General features: G+C 44.2%; 1 long non-coding RNA gene across 10 annotated transcripts in view; it reads left to right on the top strand.

Moving 5' to 3' along the window:
* Window positions 1-18,180, top strand: part of LOC147347657 (uncharacterized) — a 131,490-nt gene that overhangs the window by 56,905 nt on the left and 56,405 nt on the right. For 8 of the 10 annotated variants that reach the window (XR_015152417.1, XR_015152416.1, XR_015152412.1 and 5 more), the window contains exons 2-3: window positions 6,715-6,869; window positions 9,116-9,304. This is a non-coding gene — a long non-coding RNA (uncharacterized LOC147347657). Of the gene's footprint in view, window positions 1-6,714; window positions 6,870-9,115; window positions 9,305-16,175; window positions 16,195-16,561; window positions 17,607-18,180 lie in introns of those variants that run through there. The other 2 variants (XR_015152418.1, XR_015152419.1) reach the window with 2 other exon arrangements.

The following is an 18,180-nucleotide window of genomic DNA, read 5'->3' as shown; positions in this document are numbered from 1 at the left end:
GCCTCAAGCAACAGTTAGGGATTACCAGATTGAGCAATATTTGGGACACACTTATTCTAAGAAAACGTTCGTTGTTTATCTGAAATTCAGATTCAGCGTGGTGTTCTGTATTGTATCTGGCAACCCTACAGCAGTTACATTTTTGCTAGGAGGAGAGCGGCTGACCCGGGCTCTGCTCTCTGACCCGGGCTGGAAGCAGGACCGATGGAAGGTGCCTGTGAGAATGGGCTCTCTCCCACCCGATCGCACTGGTCACCCCGGCTGCAGAGCAAGAGAAGACCCCACTGTCCCACTCAACTTTTCTCTCATCAGGGACGCAGCAAATTAAAATCTCTCCAGATCTTTTTAGGCAGAAAAGCTCAAAATTATATTTAATTTGGTCACGTTTCTTTCTTTCTTTTTTTTTTTTTTTTGAGTTGCAGAGAACATTTTCTTTCTTTAGGTTCATGCAATGAAACTCATGAGATAAACACCCTTAAAGTGGCACTATTTTGAGGCTTCAATGAGTATATGCTGATTCAATAATGTGGTTTTTTTCCTTACATTTTCTTATTTTTATTTTTTAATTATTTTAATTGGAGGCTAATTACTTTACTATATTGTGGTAGTTTTTGTAATGTGGCCACATTGCTAATCGGCATTAAAAAACAAAAAAGTAATAACTCCTTTTCAGTATAAGGAGACAGTTTTTTCCTCTTTCTCCATGGAATCAAGTTCTAGCATGTAACCAAGGAGGTAGGTCCTCCTCAACAAAACAATCTTGGACACAGTATGCATTGGAATAAAATTCACTTTGTGAGGGAGACATACAGAAAAGATCTTCACGACCCAGATAACCATGATGGTGTGATCACTCACCTAGAGCCAGACATCCTGGAATGAGAAGTCAAGTGGACCTTAGGAAGCATCACTACGAACAAAGCTAGTGGAAATGATGGAATTTCAGTTGAGCTATTTCAAATCCTAAAAGATGATGCTGTGAAAGTGCTGCACTCAATATGCCAGCAAATTTGGAACACTCAGCAGTGACCACAGGACTGGAAAAGGTCAGTTTTCATTCCAATCACAAAGAAAGGCAATGCCAAAGAAGGTGCAAACTACCACACAATTGCACTCATCTCACACGCTAGCAAAGTAATGCTCAAAATTCTCCAAGCCAGGCTTCAACAGTATGTGAACCACGAACTTACAGATGTTCAAGCTGGATTTAGAAAAGGCGGAAGAACCAGAGATAAAATTGCCAACATCCATTGGATCATCGAAAAAGCAAGAGAGTTCCAGAAAAACATCTTCTTTATTGACTATGCCAAAGCCTTTGACTGTGTGGATCACAATAAACTGTGGAAAATTCTGAAAGAGATGGGAATACCAGACCACCTGACCTGCCTCCTGAAAAATCTGTATGCAGGTCAGGAAGCAACAGTTAGAACTGGACATGGAACAACAGACTGGTTCCAAATAGGAAGAGGAGTCCATCAAGGCTGTATATTGTCACCCTGCTTATTTAACTTCTATGCAGAGTACATAATGAGAAACGCTGGGCTGGAGGAAGCACAAGCTGGAATCAAGACTGCCGGGAGAAATATCACTAACCTCAGATATGCAGATGACACCACCCTTATGGGAGAAAGTGAAGAGGAACTAAAGAGCCTCTTGATGAAAGTGAAAGAGGAGAGTGAAAAAGCTGGCTTAAAACTCAACATTCAGAAAACTAAGATCATGGCATCCGGTCCCATCACCTCATGGCAAATAGATGGGGAAACAATGGAAACAGTGAGAGACTACTTTCTTGGGCTCCAAATGACTGCAGATGGTGACTGCAGCCATGAAATTAAAAGACGCTTGCTCCTTGTAAGAAAAGCTATGACCAACATAGAGAGCATATTAAAAAGCAGAGACATTACTTTGCCGACAAAGGTCCATTTAGTCAAAGCTATGATTTTTCCAGTAGTCATGTATGAATGTGAGCATTGGACTATAAAGAAGGCTGAGCACCGAAGAATTTATGCTTTTGAACTGTGGTGCTGGAGAAGACTCTTGAGAGTCCCTTGGACTGCAAGGAGATCCAACCGGTCCATCCTAAAGGAAATCAGTCCTGAATATTCATTGGAAGGACTGATGCTGAAGCTGAAACTCCAATACTTTGGCCACCTGATGCGAAGAGTTGACTCATTTGAAAAGACCCTGATGCTGGGCAAGATTGAAGGTGGGAGGAGAAGGGGACGACAGAGGATGAGATGGTTGGAGGGCATCACCAACTTGATGGACATGAATTTGAGTGAACTCTGGGAGTTGGTGATGGACAGGGAAGTCTGGTGTGCTGCACTCCATGGGATCACAAAGAGTTAGACATGAGTGAGCAATTGAACTGAGGGTGACATACCCAACACCTCAGGGAAATAAGGGTGCTCTAAATCTAGAAGCAGGATTCACCTTTAGAAGAAAAATGGGATGAGATTTACATTATATAGCATTTGATAGCTTATAAAAATTTTTCTTACATTGTTTGAATTAATTTTTTATCAATAACCCAGTGAAAAGTCTAGGTTTTTCCTGGTAGCTCAGATGGTAAGGAATCTGCCAGCAATGCGGGAGACCAAGGTTCAACCCCTAGGTCAGAAAGATCCTCTGGAGAAGGGAATGGTTACCAACCATTCTTGGTATTCTTGCCTGGAGAATTCCATGGACAGAGAAGCCTGGCAGGCTACAGTCCACGGGATCGCAGGGTCAGACACAACTGAGTGACTTAACGCTTTTCAATGAAAAGGTTATTCCATTAGTCTTATTTTACAGGTAAAGAATTTGGCTTAGAAATGTTACATTTCTTCCCCAAATCACCCAGCAAGTCAATGGAAGATGGGGCTTGAACCCAGGTTCTTAACCACAGTTTCCTCCATCTGCCTGCTGTCTAAGAACTGTTTTTCTGGAAGAGTCACATATTTCTAGGGTCCCCATGGGATTTGGAAATAAATTTTCAATGCCTTCTTGATGCTTTTGACAGAATGGTAACATGCCCATCCTTACACAGGCCCCTGTCCTGGGCCAACCCAGCAAGCCAGGACAGAGGCTCTGAGAGCTGGCTGATCAAGACCAGCCAGGCTGATTAGCATTATTTCCACAGATGAGGAAACTGCAGGTCAGATTGTTGATATCAGAGCAGGCAAGCCACTGCTCGCCTCTCTCCCTCCAGTGATCAGGCCGTGCTCAGCCCAGGCAGCCCGGGAAATCCTCAGAAAAGCGCACATTGTGAATAGAAATGGCTTATGAAAAAAGTACACAGCCCTGTTTCTCATTTCTGTTGCTGATACGGGCTCACACCCTGCGTGTGTTTGGTGACTTAGTAATGACTCCATTGCCATTGATCCGATTCACTTCTGCGGTCTCCGCATGGGTGGACTGGGCTGGGTTCCAGGCGTTGTTTATGCCAGGAAACTAGAAAATGGACCAGAACTCTCATATAAGCTTTGCCATGCTGCTCGGAAAAAAAGCTGCTAGTGTTAGGATTTTGAATACTGATGGCATTGTTTTCTCTTACACGAATAGTCTTAAATGTTTTCCTGTTGTATTTGAAAAGTACGTACTACTGATTTTATATAGTAATTAATTAGTTAATTTAGCTCTTGAGAAATAAATCTCTCACATCCCCTTACAATCTGTGGGTATCCCGTTTGTCTTTACTCATTTATATGCTTTACACATTTACATATTTTTTGATCACCAATGAAGAAGAAGAATAAAAACTTACTGTAACGACATAGGACAAATGACTTTCGGAAAACAGACACCAGATGAGATTATGGAATGAGTTTTTAGATTCTTCTTTCACTCTCATAAATATAAAATCCCTTAAAAATTATAACTCAAGGGAAACCTCCAAGTTACTCAAGCCTACTTCTAAAACCCAGTCTCCACAACTGCGTAACAGTCTCAGTTCTTTCTAGCTGTTGACAAACAACACATATTAACATAATTGAGATAATTAAGGGCAGTGCCAGGTACTGTTATGCTACAGGCTTCTGCAGAGCAGGGGCTGCCAGTTTCCGCTCCCTCCTAACAGCCTGAAGGTGTGGAGATTAACACCTACAAAGTGTGGTGGCTTGAATTTAGATGAGGGGAGAGAGACCGGCTGCTTCCTTTGATTAAAACATTACAAGAATAATTATTACAATAGTGAAATGGCTTCGGCCTTCTGTTAACATTTTTTTTCCTCTCTCCTCTAGTTTATTCTGTATCTCTGGAACTTTTTTTTTCCCCCCCATTCCTCCATATGGCAAATCACTGTCATTGAAAAGTCTTCTACTTCAAGTTGAGAACACTTTGTATGGTTTGAATTGGTGGTCCGCAAGACAGGGTAATTTTCATTGTTGCCAAGGAGAGGAAAATATTACTTCTGGAGAGCCAGCAGGTATTGTATTAAACAGTTGTACCAGCTAGAAACAAATTATTGCCTTTATTCAAAACTACCAATTTGAAGTCAGATGTGTTCATTTTAGTGGGACATGAGTCACAGGACCAGCTAGGGCTCTTGTGTTGACAGGTTCCTCAGCAGGTCAGTCTAGACCCAAATCAGGAGAAACACTGAGCCTGTTGGCTGCTGTTTTTACATCAAGGTTGTAACTGCTTTTAACTTGCAAACTGATTCCACCATCACTCCTTTCTCTGTCTCAGGCTCTGGAATATTTAAGAAGGTTTAGAGGAAGGGAGATACACATATTGAGCAGAATCCAATTGCAATATCCATGTACTTCTATTTCAGTTGTGATTTCTACAAAATTATTGCATATATATTATTGCTGCAGCCTCTGGGTCCCCTCTGTGATATGAGATAAAAGACAGTCACTGCATTTTTGCAAAGGACAAAGACACTCTGGCTTTATTTCTAAAGATCTTGTGATCCAGAACTTGGTTCTGTTCTTGGAAAACAAATACAGGCTCAGCCAAAAGTAGCACGAGCCATGTTATCAGCTGATATCTCCGTTCTGTATTTTTAGTGGGCAAATAAAATCTATCAGGACAGTGTAATTTAGAAGGGTGGAGAGAGCCGCATAATTTCCAGGGCTGGGAAAAGAGTTCTCTGGAGCATTTTTGGTGGAACTGATCTGTTTTGGCAGTAACCTTCAGCTTCCTTTTTTTTTTTTTTTTCCTATGTGTGGGTTTGTTGTTTTTTTTTTTTTAATGGAAAAATACAGCACAAGACCCTGAAAGTTGAGAAGCAATGACGGAGAACACTGCCTGTTGCTCTCTCACTAAAATTTGTTTTCTGCTGCCTCCTTGCTAGAGACATGTTTACTAATAAAGTGCCTTCCTATCAGAAACTTAATTGAATTGAACTTATTCAAATCTTGGAGGAAAAGTGCCTTTTGGGCATTTCATTCCGTCAAAATCTGACATACCTTTTGACCTAATTGATTAAAACCAAAAAGCCCTCCATTTAATCATATGAGTTGGGAACCCAGATCATTTTCTCAGGAAAATCATCCTCCTCGATTCTCCCCTGGAGCCCACTCTACTCTTTCAGTTTCTCAAGGGAGATAGAAATCAACTTTGGGTAAACCAGCACTTTTTTGAAGATGGTGAAAATGAGACAGAATTAGAATATCATACTAGATTAAACGGGAGCTGGAATAGGGAGGGTTTGCACCTTCAATTCCAGATCCCAGAAGTTAGCCACACAGAATCTTGTGTCCAGAGCCCAGAAACCATCTACCAAAGACATGTGCTCACTGTGTGGAGCAGAGTGAAAGGATGGAGCTGACTTTGGTAGCATCGCATCAATTCTTTCTTTGTGAAACAGAAGTGGAGTCCCTGGTGAAAGGTGGTGACCACCTCCAGTTCCATTTGATTTGGCAGGTCCGTTGGTCCTGTGAGAGGATGCCCTTCCTCTTCCTCTCCTCCCCAATCAGTGAGACCGAGGGAGATGCTTGTTGCCTCTTCCATGTTCGAGGGAGCGGCTGAAATCAGATGCACGTGGCAGGAGTTGTATAAGGTCTGAGTACTTGGAGCTGGAGAATTGCAGAAGCTTAACCTGAATATATGCATCTCTGTGTGTGTGTGTACATTTGAAATTTAACAAAAAGTACAGTAAGAAATAAGTACCTGTGTTCGTTTCCTTTGCTGTAACAAATGATCATACACTGGTGGCTTAAAACAACAGTGTATTCTCACCCTTCTGAGGCTTGAAGTCCAAAAACAAGGTGTCAGAGGGCTGTCTCTCTGAAAGCTCAAGGGGAGAACTTGTTCCTCACCTCTTCCAGCTTCTCGTGACTGTGGGCATTCCTTGGCTTGTAGCTGCATCACTCTAATCTCCGCCTTCATCTTCTCATCACCTTTTCCTCTGTGTGTCTCTGTGAAGGATACTTGTCACTGGATTTAGGATCATAATGATATCCTCATCTCAGGATTCTTAATTACATCTGCAAAGACTTTTCCCCCAAATAAGGCCATGTTCACAGATGCTGAGGTTTAGGGTGTGGGCGTAACTTTTGGGGGGGCACCATCTTGCCCACTATGATCCCTCAAACTTGACTGCTCCGAAGAAAATGTTTGGAAGTAGGTGTGATATTGTAAACTGGTTGATTAATTTGCGTAAATGTAGTTTTTTTTTCTTTTATATGCCTTAATTTATTCCCCAAAGGTTTTAAGGTAGAAGCATAAGATCATGCATTGTTTATGAAGAGAAATGATTTTTATTCTAGACTCGTATTGTTCTTGCAGATACACATGGTGGATGGTGGGAATGGCAAGCCTTTCTCAGGCACCTCCAAGCACAGGAGCACTCATTTCACAAAAGGAGGGAGAGGATATTTCTCCTACTGTCTTGGCCATGTTCTACCGAGGACTTTGTCATCCCTACTTTGCCGAGTCTCCTGGTAAGCTGCTTCCACAGGTTCTTTCAAAGGCAGTGATTCTCTACTTTTTTGCAACTGCAGACGCTCATGCAGTCATGTTTGTTGATTCCTGCTCCTTAAAGGAAGTTAAGGAGAGAAATGTCCTCAGTATCCCAGAATATTGCCTGGCCAGTTGGCCAAAGATGAAGAGACAGAGGACCTCAACTGACCAGCACACATTTCTTTGGTTTGCACCATGCTGTGCAGACACAGGCTCAAGGGAGACGTGGCGACCAGGGTATAAAATGATAACCATTCTCCCTTGTTCCGTGTGCATCTTGCCCTTTTTTCCTGAAGCCATCACCGCCCATCTTTTCCCACAAAGTGTAGCCCTCTTAGACACCTGACTCACAATCCCTCTTAGGGATCATCATATTTTAAACTCTAGATCCCCACAGATGTGCCCCAGTGTGCTGGTCCCTAGTCTCGGGTTTGCTGATAAGCTGGACATGAAGCTCATGCTTAGACTGGAGCTGAGTGGTGGACTTAAGTCCTGGTTTTATCAGAGGAGCCAGCACTGGGGATTAAGGAGCATTTGTGCCATTATTAAGACTCTGAATTTGGTTCTTCTCCTATGACTGTTCCTTGAGTATTGCCCTTGCGGAATCCTGGAGGGAGGTGGGGTATTTGTAGTCAGGATACAGACATTCTTGGGTTTCCAGTCACAGTGCCTTCAAAGTATCATCAAGCCCTCTTGTGATTGTGCAGGGGACACTCACTTCTTTGACTGGCTCAGTGACGTATTATACTGATTATAATTGACATCTGGCATCATAAAAAAGAAATATTTCTTCAGAATCTACAGACTACAACGAAACCCCATACAGTATCTTAGCACGGGCCTCTGCCCTCTACCTGAGAGATCATGAGGGAAAGAAGCCAAACAATCAACCTGAATCATGACTAATCAGATGAGCAATTCCTACTGAGCGGGAGAAAAAGCAGAAGCGGATATGATATGAGCAGAGCAATTCATTTCCCTCTCCACTTCTTTTAGTCACCTTGATTGTGTTGAACTTGACCGTATGATGGGCCCTATTTCATTCTGTTATCACTCTGCTGGATCAAGGTTTGATCAAATCCGTAGTCCATCTGAGGTGAGCTGCCATGGGGCCTTAGCCTGTTTGATATCCCAGTCTGACATTTCTTCTCTGAAATGTCTTCTTCCTATAGCTTGTATTTATACTTAGTGAAGGATTTCCTAGACTCCGATCCAAGAAGCATGAGTCCTGAGAGCTGTTTTGACAAGAAGAATAAAAGGGGGTCTGGCATCTAATATGTTTGGAAAACTCAGCATGCTGTAATTCCCTACTTGGAGATTCATAACAAGCATTAGAAGTCTCCTTGACCTTGGTTAATGTGGAATTTCCCAAACTTATTTGATTCCAGAACTCCACTTTCAGGTAACACCTATTAGTAGAGGCACATTCTGGAAAACACCAGCCTGGTAGGAGATATGTTGGATTTTGAAACGAAAGACCTTTGTCCAACTCACCTCTGTGATTTTCTGTTGTCATCAGATAAGGTACTAGTGACCTCGATTTGCCTTGTATATAAAATGAATGTATACAACACTGGCTTATCTGCCTACCTGGGGAGTGAGAAACCAAGGTGTCTATGAAAGCACCTTTAAAATTATAATGACCGTTCAAAAATAGTTCTGTGTATATAGATCTAGAACAGCACATTGAATCTGCTCCCATTCCTGATTTTGTAAATAAAGTTTTATTGGCACACAGCCATGTTCCTTTGCTATGTCTATGGCAGAGCTGAGTCACTGAGACGGAGACGATATGGCTTACAAAGCCCCAGCCTGGAGTCTGGTTTGAGGGTGCCCCGGTGGCTCTGACCCCCTCACCAAGTAGTTCAGATGTTAAGGTCTCTAGGACTAGCTGGAAGATGGTGAAATAACTGCACACAGACTTTCTCTAGATAATAACTTGGGTGATGAACATGCCTGGACACTTACAGTAGATTCTAGAAGGTTGCCCAGTCCACCCCAAGTAGGAGGAGGAGCCAAAGAGCTTGCTACTCCAGGCCTATGGAAGGGGCAGAGGGACATTTGTCACAAATGCCTTATTGTCAATTGCAGCCAAGGACGTGATGTCTCTATGAGTTTCTGAAATCCTGAGGAACCAGAAACAGATATCTACTTGCAAGCACCCTTCTCAAAGGATTAGCAGAGTGTTGAAATATTGTGGTCACCTTTCTTAACATTTCATCCTCAGGTCCTCCCTGGTGTGAGAGCTGGTATTCAGGACCCCCCGGTACCCACCTCTCAAACTGGTGGAAACACTCAGATCAGCATTCTGAAAATCCACCTCAAGGATTTTTCTGGAACTTGGCACCCTGAACTCAGCCACTTTATGTTCACAAAACATTCCTGGAAGAAAGAATGCTGTCTACTTAGTTGGCGGGTGAGTAACACGATAAGAGCCTTAAGGCCGGGAACTGGATACTGGTCGTATCACTCAGACCCCCTGTTTCTGGTCTCCGCAGTCAGGAGCTGCTAACAGCATCTGGCGTCCGTAACTCTTGGTGGAGGAATGCTGGCCAGGCTATTTGTGGCGCCTATCTCTGAGAGCACACTTAAGACACCTCATACATCTCCAGCCTTCCTCCCCTGCTCGCGTGGGTGCGTCGGCGGTGATTGCGTTCATGACGGGGAGGGATGACATGCGCCGGAGAGTCACCGTGACCTTTCAGGGCTCTGTTTGTCTTCTGAGAATTGCTCTTGAGAGTGTGTACTTACTTCTAGTCCCCAAGGATCTTAAAAACTCAAAGAAACAGGATGGAAATCACAACTTGAGAGCTGATTATCATCCTGCCCACTCTCCCCTGCCGACTCGTCAACTCCCCTGAGCAATTTAGAGGCAAATGGACTTTCCTTCTGCTTGGGGTTCACGGCCCTCTTCAATCTGGGGATGGTTTTGTTCCCCAGGACTCCCTGGCCTCCCGCGATGGACAGGTGGGAGCGTCCCTCTCCCTTCTCCTTGCCTCACTCAGGCTCTTCTCTTCACCTCTCAAGCCCCATTTTTCCTGACATCTCTCAGCCATTTTATCTGAACCTAAGCTCTAGATTGCAGTTTAACATTTAAATAGATCCTATGACTTAGAGTCCCCTTGAAATACATATGTATTTTTACTTTCCTCTTTCCATCAAGAAACATCAGCTTCTTAAAAGCAAAACCTATCTACTTCATCTGGGCCTCCCCATCAGTCTAAATACTACCATATAGTAGTTTGTCAGTAAATGCTGTTGAAAAAGGAGAATTTTGAAGAGAGGTTTCAGGGTCTCTCTAATGACTACATTTAGAAAAAAAATGCCAGGTTTCAGAGAGCTGCAGTGGCAGCTTCAGTGTGAGCCGTGTTCATTCCAGGACTTGGATGCGTCTGGCAGGCCAGGGGTAGGCCACCAAGACCTATTTGCATTTGATCCAAGGAGTTTCCTAGGAAGGGAGTCACCCTCGAGGAAGAGACAGAAAAGGGCTGTGATATTTGGACAAGGCCTTAAGCCAATGAGGGACAGAAGGGATTTATCAGTTTCCTGGCACTGGCATTACAAACTGAATGATGTAAGACACAGTAAAGTGTTCTCTCACCATTCTGAAGGCTAGCCGTCCAAGATCACGATGTTGGCAGGGTGGATTTGGACCTGCCTTGTTGCTTTCAGCTTCTGGTGGCCCCCGCATTCCTTGGCCTGTGGCCACATCACTCCAGTTTCTGCCTGGCCTCATGTGGCCATCTTCCTCTGTGTGTCTGTCTTCACATGGGGTCCTCTCTCTTATAAGGACACCAGACATACAGATTAAGGGCCCCCGCCATGACCTCATCTTAACTTGATTGCATTTGCAAAGATCCTATTTCCAAATAAATCCACCTCCACAGGTACTGGGGCTAGGACTTCATCACATCATTCTGGGGGGCATAATTCAGCTTATAATAAGAGACATCTTTAATAGAGTTACCTGTTGCTCTTTAATATCTTTCCTTTCCTTAAAGCCTGAGAGGAAATAAGTCAGTAAATCTTTATAAAACATCAAGTTCATATGCTTTTGTTGTATACAGTCAGCCTTCTGTGTCTCTGGGTTCCACATCTACAGCTTCAACCAGCATAGATCAAAAATATTTGTTTAAAAATATTCCAGAAACCAGAAATTCCCTGGTGGTCCAGTGGCCAGGACTCTTCATTTCCACCGCAAGGGATCCATGTTCAATCTTTGGTCAGGGAACTAACATCCCAAAAGGCATGCGGCATAGCCAAAAAAATAAAAAATTTCCAGAAAGGTCCAGAAAGCAAAACTTGAATTTGCCACATGCTGGCAACTATTTAATAGCAGACATTTTACGAAGTATTATAAGTAATCTAGAGATGATTTAAAGTATATAGGAGGATGTATGCAGGTTATGTGCAAATACTATACCATTTCAAATAAGGAGCTTGATAGCTGTGGGTTTGGGGACCTCAGGGTTCCTGGAACTGACCCCCCTGGACACTAGAGCGGGCACGCTGGTGAGGTTACGGACATCTCCCCTCTTCTGGAAGCTGGTGGAAGCTGAATGAGCAACCGAGTCTGAGAAGAGGCAACCATGCCTACAGCAGGAGCAGAAAAGCATAGGAGCAGAGGTTTCAGAAGAGGCAAGAGGACTGTGTCTAAGCACGTATTGGAAGGAGTAAGACCTCACCAGAGACTACGGGCAACCCTCTTCCTTCCTTTCCTGCCTGCATCTAAGCTTCCCTCCCACCGCCACATTTCCTCTATGGGCAGTCTTCCTTGTTTCTCCAGCTCTCTCAGTCTCACGCTGTCTGGGCTTCACTTCTACCTTTTCTTCCTTATTCCAAGTCCCTATCAAGCCATTTTATTCAGAGGGGAAAAAAATGATTTTCTCCTGTAGAGAGTGTCATCTGTATCATTAGAGTTCTCTTGGCTTTGTTTTTCATTGTGTCGCTTTCAAGGAATGTACCTTTGCCTTGACAAATGAACGACCCCTGCTTGCACTTGAGAGCCCATCTCGTTGCCCAGGGCTGTGGCCCCTGCTCCTCTCCAGATCTGGAACATCCTCTGACCTGCCCCACCCAGGCAGTGGAGGGGGTCAACAAGCCCCTTGGAGCTTTAGGTGGAGAGATCGATTTCTAGAAAATGTGAAGCAGCCCTCTTCCAACCCACTTCCCTCTGGCTTCCCTGTCCCACTGATCGGCAGAGGGTGGAGATGACCAGACGTTTCCAGGTGTCACGAACGCCCTTTGGTTGTAGCAGCTCTGAAAAAGTGAAGTGAAAGTGTTAGTCGCTCAGTTGTGTCTGACTCTTTGTGATCCCATGAACTGTAGCCCACTGGGCTTCTCTAGCCATGGAATCCTCCAGGCAAGAATACTGGAGTGGGTTGCCATTCCTTTTCCAGGGTATCTTCCCGACCCAGGGATGGAACCTGGGTCTCCCACATTACAGGATTCTTTACCGTCTGAGCCACCAGGCAGGCAGCTCTGAACCCCTGCCCAGAACTGTGTGGGTTGGCGCTGTACGTACCTGTTGTTGACTGAGCTGGCTTTTACACATCCCCAGTGAGCGTTCTCAGCACCCTTTTTATTTGGTCACGGGCATCCTCTTTTTTGACATAACAGAAATTAGACTAACGCCAGCCTCTCATTCTGGAGGCCCGCATTCGGTGCCTTGGGGAGAAACCTGTAGTGGAAAGCTGCCTCTACCGACATAGACCCACGGGGCCCAGGGCATCTGCCCCAGATGTGATTCCACGGGAGCAGAAGCCAGGCTGTGGCGGCAGCAACCACAGCCCTGGCATGTCCTGTGAAGCCGAGCCTCTGGGGATCTTGTGACCGGCAAGGTGGGCTGCCGCAGGGGGGTCACAGCCTCTCCTGAGGGGCAGAGGGGGCAGGGTAGGAATGAGCGCCTCCTTCTCCTCCCTGCCACACCTCCAAGCTGTGCCCTTGTTCACCTCCCTGGTACCCAGGCCCTTTCAGGCTGGCACTGATGGGGTAGGAGGATGCTCTGGTCACAAGCATGCCAGCCATACCCCACCTTATGCATTTGCTGTGGGTATAATCAGGGCATCAGCAGGAACTCGACAAACCAAAAGAGTAAAGCAAAGTCCTGAGATTTGGGCAAATATTTAGGAATTGAAAGATCTTTGTTAACATGAGCGTGTCTGCAGATGATATGTTCTTGCATGTTTGTGCTTACATATTTACTTACAGAGGCTTAATCATTAAATCATGTTATCCCCTAAAGATGTTCTCAGCGGCAACAAATCTCTTGGCATGAGATCTCATAGCAATAAAAACCCCTCGTGACGGGCAGGATGCTGTTGGAGTACAGAAAATAAATTTGAAAAACTAGGTTAAAACAGTAGGAGGCACGATAGTCTAGCAGAAATAAAAAGGACAATCTAAGACTGTCACATCTAGATCTTTTTCTGAATCATCTCTGCACTATTTTTAGCTCTGATTGTGTGTGTGTGTGTGTGTGTGTGCGTGTGTAAAAATGATGATAGCATTGCCTTTTCTCCCAGTTCCTGCCCAGAGCTTCTCCATCTTCCTCGAGTCTGGAATCAATATAATTTTTATTGAAAGGAAACAACAGGATTGAGAAATTGATTCAACAGATTGGGTTCAGAATAAATGATAGTAATGAGGGGGAAGGAAAGAGGAAACTTTGGGACACACAGCACACTCTTTTTATATTTTTTAAAGAGTTTATTGTTACATGAAGTTGGCTATGATTTTTTAGATATCAGTTAGTCAAAGATTAATAATAATATTGCCATGTGACAGCCTGATAGAGGCCCTTTTTCATTAATTACTCAATCACACCATCTCCCTGGGGAAGGTGGAACACTCCCTGTTTTATAGATGAGAAAGCAGAGGCTCTAAACCACCAGATGAGTTGCTTACTTAACTTGTAACCATTGGAGTCTGGCCAAAATACCATGAAATGCATTGGTGGAAATATCATAGATCTTCGATGTGGATATCCTATGGGCTATTCCTTATCTTCTATCATTTACCCTCCCTTTCCCCAAGAAACTTGCTCTTGCGCTGGGTCCTGTGCTTCGTTGCTTCCAAGGCCTTAGCTACTTGCCCAGCCCAGGGCAGACTGAGAACAAATACAAACTTGTCCTCCAGGTAAATCTGGAGACCAGAAGATTAGGTCACCATGGCTGATGGACCAATCAGTTACTCAGTGACTCAAAGGCTTTCTTGCTTCCTGGCTTTCCCTCCCCATGCAGAGGCAGGCCATCGAGGGATGAAAGTGATGCTGCCTCAACTGGCAGACCCTGGGCAGTGTGTGGACCAGGCTGGCCCCTGGCTTCATTTAGCATTACATGTTCCAAAGGGCTTTATATGTTCCAAAAGGCAGCCTGTGAGACATACAGATGTTAATTGTTTGACATTTTTATTTTATATTGGAATATAGTTGATTAACATATTGGAATATAGTTGATTAACAGTGTTATGTTAGCCTGAGGTGTATAGCAAAGTGGTTCAGCTATACATATACATGGATCTATTCTTTTTCAGATTCTTTTCCCATATAGGTTATTACAGAATGTTGAATTCCCTCTGCTGTACACTAGGTCCTTGTTGATTAGGGATGTTGCTTTTTAATCTCTATTCTCAAGAATAGAGATGGGAGAACAGAGGCCTGGCTAGTGCCTACGCTGGTCGGGAGCACCTGCCCCCAGGGGTCTGTTACGTGTGCAGCCCTCTCTACTTTACAATCCAGGTGTGGCTCCTGAAAAGCTTTACTTCTTGACTATCTCCAGCAGCAGCAGCAGCACAGGCTTTGTGAGTTAGCACAGGAGATGTTTGGAAACACTTTTCATTGTCAGGACAATGGTGTTGAAGATACAGGCACAGGCTGGGATAGTCCCTAGGCCCCTCTGCCCTCGACATTCGGGGCTGACGGCTGCAGTCAGCCTGGCCACAGGGCCTCCTCAGAATGGCATTTTGTGTGGCCCGGATGCAGTCACCTGATCTCCACTGGAAAGTAAACAGAAGTTTTCTGTTAGGGTTGAGGAATACACACCTCAAATTAGAATATTTCAGAAAGTGCTTTTTGGGATGTGTAAACAGACCTGGGGTTTTACTCGCCTTTCAAGAACATGCGCTGTGACTGCATGGGTACCTGTTTCCTGGTCAATATTTGCCAAGTCAATCTGAGACTCACTTTCATTGTAACATGTCCCTGCTGGTGAGTGTGTGTGTGTATGCGTGCGTGGGTGCTCGCATGCACACCTGTTATCCAACTGGTTGGCTGAAATTGCATGCATTGACTAATGTGGGCTGGAAAGGGGTCATTGTACAGATCGCTTCTCAACCTTGTGTCACAAAGTAGCTGAACATTCACCATGAAAATAATCAAGAAAGCTGGGAACGCTGGTCATTAAACATTCCCTGGGAAGGCTGGTCATTAAACATTCCCTGCACACCACTGCCTGTAGCCTCTGGAGGCTAATTGAGAATGGCCAAATTGGTTTAGGAGAGTTTGCAAAATAAATCAATCTGCTTACCTCTATTTTTAATCCATAATGATGCTCAAAGTAAGGTTTTAATTTGTCTTATAAGAACCTTAGAGTATATATATATGGCCTCTCAGGTGGCTCAGTGGTAAAGAATCCGCCTGCCAAGCAGGAGATATGGGTTCAATCCCTGGGTTGGAAAGATCCCCTGGAGAAGGAAATGGCAACCCTCTCCAGTATTCTTGCTTGGGAAATTCCATGGACAGAGGAGCCTGGTGGGCTGCAGTCCATGGGGTTGCAAAAGAGTCAGCCGTGACTTAGCAACTAAACAACACCACAACAACACACACACACATGTACACACAAACACATATACACACCAGGTTTAAAAATGCTAAAAGCATCACTTCATGAAATAGTAAGATAATAGAGAGGGAGCCTGGCCAGCTACAGTCCATAGAGTCGCAAAGAGTTGGACACGACTGAAGCGACTTAGCGTTCACACACACACAAGACATACAAAAAACTGAAAAAAATGGAAAATATCATCCTTAGTTCTACCACCCAAAGATAAGCATTTTAAAAAACAGAAATTTACAAAGTTAAGTCACTTGACTAAGCTTTACCTTTAAGAAAGAAAGCCTAGGGAAGCCCTCTTCTTGATTTTGTTGATCAAGAAGGAAGGCCCACTGGAAAGGTGACTTTTCAGTCTTTCATGATCACTTAAATGAGTCACAATTCCAACCGAAAATCTGCTTTTCCATGAATTTAAAACAAGTTTGAAGTTGGCCCTCCCTTTGTCTTGGATTCCAGGGTCCAAAAAATTACAAGGCTGTCTGACTTCAGCGTGTTAACAGGAATTTTAGGGGTTATGAAATAGCAAGATAAACCGTCCTCCAAATTCTCACAGTCTGCCGCATCTGAGCTCCCTGAGAAACTGTTCTCGGCAAGGCGTTTGGTCTTCAGAATCACTGAAAAACGAAGGCTCCTTCCGGTTGCACAACGAGGTCAGCAGTCACTGCGGTGAATTCACGGGCCCGCACAGCGCAGCCGTCAGGGCCTGGCTGGTTCAGAAGCCCGCAGCAGAGCTCATTAGCTGAGACGTGTTTGCTTTGGAACCAAGGCTGTTGTAGAAATAAATCGAGGATCCAAATGTAATAAGAGACGCAGGGCCAAGACTCTCTCTTCTTTTTAAACAGCGCTTGCAACTTGTTACCCTGCCTCTGATGCTGTCACCCTGCCATTGAGCTGAACTCACTGCATCTGGCTCTGATTAAGTCACACAAGGAGATCCAACCCACTAGCCTTCCAGGGCACCACCGCTGCCCCTGTCCTGAAAACGCACCCGTGTGAGCTCACCCCTGATGCCTTGTGTAAAGTCAGGCTTGTGACTCTTCCCAACCTGTAGGATAAGTGTAATTCTTCTATTCTAGAACTTGAAGTCCATAGCAATAGTTGTACAGAATGTTGATGGCTTGGAACTAAAGTCCCTGCCCTCATGATGGGGACATCAGGGGAGAAACATCAATTCATAAGGCCCAGCAGAACTCAGATCACAGAGCAAGTGTCATGAAACCCATGGCTAAAAAAGCTTCCACTCACCAAGAGTGAACCTAATGTAGACTAGGGACTCTGGATAATAATGATGTAGGTTCATCAGTTGCAGCAAATGTACCCCTCTTATGTGGAATGTTGGCAGAGGGGGAGGCTCTGTGTGTGTGGGACAGGGAGTAGATGGGAACTCTCTACTCTCTATTCAATTTTGTTGTGAACTGCTCTTAAAAATAAAGGCTATCTTTTAGAAAAGCTTCTATATTCAAAGGATGGGAAGAGGCAGTTGTGAGAGTGGTGACATTTCTGGCGACACTCTTGAGTATGTGTTGAGGGATGCACTGGACCCTAAGTCATTAGAGATGAGTTTTCGAGAGAGAGAGAGGAGTGAAGGAAGGAAGGTCATTGGTAAGCCTTTGTTTCCAGTAAACACATTCACCCATTGGTTTCCAAAAGTTTTCAGTTAAAAGTGATGAGAGAGGGAGAGATGATTAACATTCAGTATGGTGCCTTTGACAACATTGTTTGCGGAAGATTTGATTCGTTTCAACATGATGCAGTAGAGGTAGAACAAGGGAGACAGTCAAAGGCCCAGAGATCTGCAGTGTGACTTCCTCCTGCCAATCCACAAATCTCTAGCAAAACCTGTAAAGAAAAGAAAATTAATAAAATGCCTGCCTTGGAGTCATCAGAGAACAGGCTGAGTTTTGTGTTCGGGGTGTCTCAGTGTGTCACAGGGACAGCTCCCAAGGGTCTAGGAGAGTGAAGCCAAGAGAAAAGCATGAAAGGGAATATGATTGTCATAGGAAAAATAATTTTATTAGTGCTGGTTTTCTTAACTATGGTAATGGTCAATTTGAGGAATATTGTTACAACCAGAAAGATCCCTCTGGTGGATATATTATACCCAAACCTAGAAATTGCTGACATCAACACCAAAGCCAGATGGTGGTTTCTAAACTGGTTTAATAATAGAATCCAGTGTTATCACACAGAAGGCCTACAACTACTAAACCAATTTAATCTGAAATGATGCTCAGAAGGTATAATAGCGAGAGACAGGATAGCTCCAGTCATATGGGAAACTACTCACGATCCATTAATGTTGGAAGGTTATTGTAGAAACAGAGACATCACCTGGGGTTTGACTGTTTATTGTTAGAAGATAAATTGAACCACACCGGGAGGAAGTCATGACATCTGCTAAGTACTTTGAACTTGGCCAGAAAACCACATATCTCTTCTTGGTGACTGATGTCTCCAAGGT

This window comes from Bos grunniens, chromosome 23, assembly GCF_055505025.1.
Source record: "Bos grunniens cultivar Pamir isolate PY7600 chromosome 23, Bosgru_T2T1.0, whole genome shotgun sequence".
In the NCBI taxonomy this organism is placed as follows: Eukaryota; Metazoa; Chordata; class Mammalia; order Artiodactyla; family Bovidae; genus Bos; species Bos grunniens.
Note: the sequence above shows the minus strand (reverse complement) of the source record. Positions and strands in the feature narration are given on the sequence as shown.